Source organism: Schistocerca serialis, chromosome 3 (assembly GCF_023864345.2).
Source record: "Schistocerca serialis cubense isolate TAMUIC-IGC-003099 chromosome 3, iqSchSeri2.2, whole genome shotgun sequence".
In the NCBI taxonomy this organism is placed as follows: Eukaryota; Metazoa; Arthropoda; class Insecta; order Orthoptera; family Acrididae; genus Schistocerca; species Schistocerca serialis.
Genome location: NC_064640.1, coordinates 611,934,750 through 611,940,172, shown reverse-complemented (window position 1 = coordinate 611,940,172; position 5,423 = coordinate 611,934,750).

Sequence of the window (5,423 nt, the reverse complement as noted above, 5' to 3'; positions counted from 1 at the left end):
GTATTTCATATTGGACAAAAAAAAGGTGACCAAGGTGAAATTTGAACCAGCAATCCATGAATTAGATTACCAATCTACCACACTACTGATACCACTACACAGCTAACATGTATTTGTATGTCAACTGTATCAAATACAGTCCTTCGGAAAACTTCGGAGCTGATTTTTTTATGTAAATTTATGAAAAACAACCTATTTCTCAGCACTTATTAACAGTGTTCCACACAGGTGTTTCACTATGGTGCAGGAAGCAGCCTCAGCCATTGTCATACTGTCTATTAACACTACGACAATGAGAGCACAATGGTACAGAGAATGTGACTGTACATGATATTTGAAATAAAAAAAAAACCCATAGCTAAAGCATGATTAATGGCTGTCAATACATTAGAATATCTTAAAGCTTCATTTAATGTAACTTAGTAATAACATATCTAATACATAAGTAGGACCTACTTCCAAGAGCGTAACGACATCAGTGTACATGCGCTACAGCTTCTGACCAGTCATCGCATTTCTGTTTGTTTACGTAAGGTTTATTCTTATGTGAACAGAGTATAGACTGTATGTGAGGGCAACAGACTAAGTTCAGTGATCATGGATCCGGAATTTATGAAACTGTGGCAGCAATAGCTACAACTTCAAATGAAACAGTAGGCTCAACAAGAACAACAATGAAAGCAACAGCTGTGACCTCAAATGCAATACCAGGCACAACAAGAAGGACTACAAAAGCAAATTCTGGAAGAACAGAAGCAGCAACAGCTTATACTACAATAGTTCATCAAGCTAAGACATCCCCCCCCCCCCCCCCACTCCCCCCTCCATCACTGCCGCCATTTCATCCAGAAGACAAAGACTGGAACTCATACTACAGATGTCTGCAGCTCCACTTCTAGGCAAGTATCATAACCAATGTTACTAGATGAAGTACTTTTCTGTGCCTTCTACAAAAATTACATCCCCTCGATAAATCCAGCTCTAGTTGTGACAACTAGGCATACATTTTTTCATTGTCACAAGAAGTTGGATCAGTCATGTGCTGCATGAGCAGCTGATCTCAGTGGGCTGACCCATAAGTGTTGATTTTTGTGTGAAAATCAGAACTGTAAACAATCCTATGCTGAATTATTACTGTGTGATTTAGTAATTACCTGTGTGCCCGATAAAGAGGTTTGTGCACAGGCATTTCAGTTAAAAAATCCTGCCCTCAAAGACATGTCAACAAGTAGCAACCCCAAAGAAGTGCCAAGAAGTAGCAACAGCTTTTGAAGCAGCTCAGTATTATTTTGATCAAAGCCCAAAAAGCAAATCAGTAGTGGCAAGTATTTGACTTAGTCTTCACATAGCCCCTCTATTACCCAACCTCATAACAACAGCAGGAAGAGGTTGAATTGAATTGAACTGAATTTTATTTGATCCTGTAAGATTACATTGTGTACAGTAAATGTACGTGTAATATAGGACATGTCAAAGTATTAAAATTCTTTATCACTTATTTTTCTACACATTTAGCTTACATTTTTACATCACTGATAATGAGTAACAATATATACAAATTTAATGGCATAAGTGTTCTGCAACACTGTAAAACTCTTTTTCAATGAGATAGTCTTTAAGTTTCTTTGCAAAGTCATTGTGAAGTACACTATCTTGCAGGGTTTTGGGCAGACTTCTTAGTAGTCTGATACCAGAGTACTGGGGTCCTTTTTCTAGCATTGCCAGTCGGCGGGGTATGCTCCGTACTTCATTCTTCTTTCTTGTATTGTGGGTGTGTACACTAGCATTTGTAATCCAGTCCTCACTACCTTTTGTGATGTACATTATTGTTTTGTATATATACAACGATGAAAAAGTTAAGATACCTAAATTCTTGAAACAGTTTCTGCATGTTTCAGAGGTCTTTCTTCTTAAAATGGTCCTAATTGCTTTTTTTTGTAATGTGAACACTCGTTTTGTCTCTTGTTTGTTTGAGTTTCCCCACACAGTCACTCCATACTGTAAGTATGGTTCGAAAAGTCCATGATACACTGTACACAGAAGGTTCTTGTCTGAATACTGTGATAGCTGCATCATTAAGAATATGACAGAGCTCAGTTTCTTACAGACATTATTAATATGTTTTTTTCCATTTCAGTTCATTATCCACAAGAATACCTAAGAATCTAGCAGATTCTACTTCTTCCAGCCTTGTTCCATCAGCCTCTAAATGCATGTCTACAGCCTTTTCCTTGTTTTTAAACACTGCATACATAGTCTTTTTTAGATTTATAACCAGTTCATTTTCCAACAGCCATTGAGCTGTGACATTTGCAGATATGTATGCTCTTCTCTCAAGCTGTTCCATATTTTGGTCACTATTTAGTATTGTCATGTCATCAGCATACAATATTTTCTTTTCTTCCTCCTCAACACCCATATCATTAACAAATACATTAAATAACAATGGCCCCATTACCGAACCCTGCGGCACTCCATATTTGATGGATTTGGTTTCTGATTGGTACAAGTTTCCTAATGATACATACTGCTTGCGGTTGCACAAGTATGATTTTATCCATTCACCTGGTTGCCCCCGAATGCCATAGTTGCTTAATTTTTGTATCAGCATTTCATGGTCAATGCCTTTGAAAGATCCAGAAACATTGCAGAGACAACTTTTTTCTCATCTAAGGACTGTAAAATGTATTCTGTTAGACTGACAATTGCTGATTCTGTAGATTTAACCTTTCTGAAACCATGTTGTGAGGTCATGAGAATGTTATTTTTGTCCAAATAGTTAACTAATCTGGTATACATAAGCATTTCTAGGATTTTTGAGAAACCTGATATCAGTGAAACTGGTCTGTAGTTGTTGGGATCATCCTTACACCCTTTCTTGTACACTGGCACTACATTCGTTATCTTCAGTTTTTCTGGAAAAAATGCATCTCTGAAAGAACAGTTTGCTATGTTCAGCAGTGGTGTTATTATCTCCTCACATACCAGCTTTATTACATGATTTGATATTTCATCATCACCAGCTGATTTCTTGGACTTCAGTTTCTGTATAGTTTTCCGCAATTCATCTTCCGTGACTGGTCTTAAGAACATAGTACTGCATGATCTTTTTGATACCTTAATACCCTTCTGTTTTTGACTATTTCTTTCCAATTTTAGGTTTTCTACTACACTGATATAGTTATTATTCAGTATGTTTGCTATTTCCATACCATCTGTGACAACTGTGTTGTCTACTTTAATTGACCTAATACCTTCTTCTTTGTTTGACCAATCTTTTTCCTTTCTTTCAGCATTGATTGCATTCCAAGCTGCCTTTGCCTTGTTTTTTGAGTTTGCTATAGTGGTGTCAATTGCTCTTGCTTTCACTTCTCTTATTGTTTCTCTATACTTCTTTTTTAACATTTTATAGTTTTCAGCTTCGTCCATCCGTCTCACGTCCTGAAGCTTCCTTCGCTGTTCTAGTATTTCACTCGTAATCCACTGTGTTTGATCTTGATGCCTTTCTTGTCTCTTTACTTTGGGAAATGCTACATTAAAATGGTACTTAATTGTTGAAATAAATGCATCATATTTTTCATTTACACTCTGGGCCTGTAGGGTTTCATTCCAGGTTTCCTTACTTAACATTGTTCTAAAGATGTTGATATTTTGTTCACTGATGATCCTAATTTCTTCAGTTGTTTGTTTTGGTTCTGATACTGTGTCATTACTTCTGCAAAAGCTGATTAGTTGTCCATGATGATCAGATATTTCTGTCTGAACTACATGTGACTCATAGTTACACATATTAGTAATTATGTTGTCAATAATTGTCTCACTTTGTGAAGTCACTCTTATTGGTGCAGTTTTTGTCACTTTCATGTTATGCTGTATTAACAATTCTTCAAAATCCTGTCTTATTTTTGTGTCTTTTCCCATGTCAATGTTGAAGTCTCCACATATAATAAGATTTCTCTTCATATTCATTCTCAATAAGCTAGCAACTTTTTTTAGAAAGATGCTAATATTGCCACATGGTGACCTGTACACACAAAACACTCTAAAATCCTCTGCCACTATACCAGTAACTTCAAAGTCTTTTTCTCTAGCTATGGGAAATGTAGCAGCTTCACTGTTTACATTCTTTGATAGAGTACCTGTTTTAATATATATACAAATGCCACCACCCTTATATTTAGATCTGCAGAAGTAACTAGCTAGTTTGTAGTCCTTTATTGCCACATTATGTATTTTACTTTCAGTTAGTCCATGTTCACTTATGCATAATATGTTTGGTCTTACTTCACTCAGGAGTACTTCTGCTTCTAATTTTTTGTTACCAAAGTATTGAATATTTTGATGAAGTACTTTTATGTAATTTTTCTTTTGTTGGTTTAGATGTTGTGAGCTGTATTCTGGGGCAAATTCTTTAGTATCGTCTTTTTTTGTATGGTGCTTATATTTTTCTTTTCCAGCTGGAGTGTATGATTTTTCATCCCCTTCAGGCCATATTAGTTTCCCTTGCATCTAATGATTTTGCAGACATCTGCAAACATTCTGCTGAACGTTACAGACCCCAGTCTATTTAAATGCAAGCCATCCTTCGCTAGTGAGTTTTCACATAGGAATTTGTTTGGGTCTATAAAAATTGCCCCAAGACGATCACATTGTTCTTTAAGAGCACAGTTTATTTTGGCGATATATTTTTCACTCACCGACCTTCTGTTTATGATTCCGCTAAGTATCAGACGAGATCCTGCATACATATTTCTTGCAGAACGAATCATGTTTCTTGTTTCGCTTGCCATTTCTTCCTCACTGCTGCTCCTTAACGAATTCGTCCCAACATGTATAAACACCCCATTATAGTTATGTCTGGTTTCAGGTATCCAGGATGTCCAGATTTTTTTTGCTAAACAAATGAATATGCCATTCTGACTGCTGAATACTGAACTCACAAAGTGGTAAAATTCTCTTGATCACTAATATTACACTGTAGTTATAGGATCATATTGCCCTTTTTTGTTTTTTGGGCTCAGATAAGTGAATAAATCACAGGTCACCAGGTGAGGTATCCAAGTTCAAAAATTTTTTAAACACAATACAATCCTAAAGCTCCAATGTAATATTAATGATCAAGAGAATTTCACCTTTCTGAGTTCAGTGTTCTGCCAGAATGGTGCAGTCATTTGTGACAAACAAGTATTCAGTGTCACAGCATTTGCTTAGATTACTGCAAACTAACAAGTGTTCAGAGACCTGTCGCACCCCACGTTTACAAAGTTAATCACTGATACCCCATGTTTTCAAATTAGTTGTGCAACTTGTCACTCTTGTTCCTAATCTGTCTAGGATCATCCAAGCCCTGTATAGGAGACGGCACCATTCTCTTCTGTTGTCCATAATCCTCCAGGGGGCTTTGTTCTCCTCAAACCAGGTTG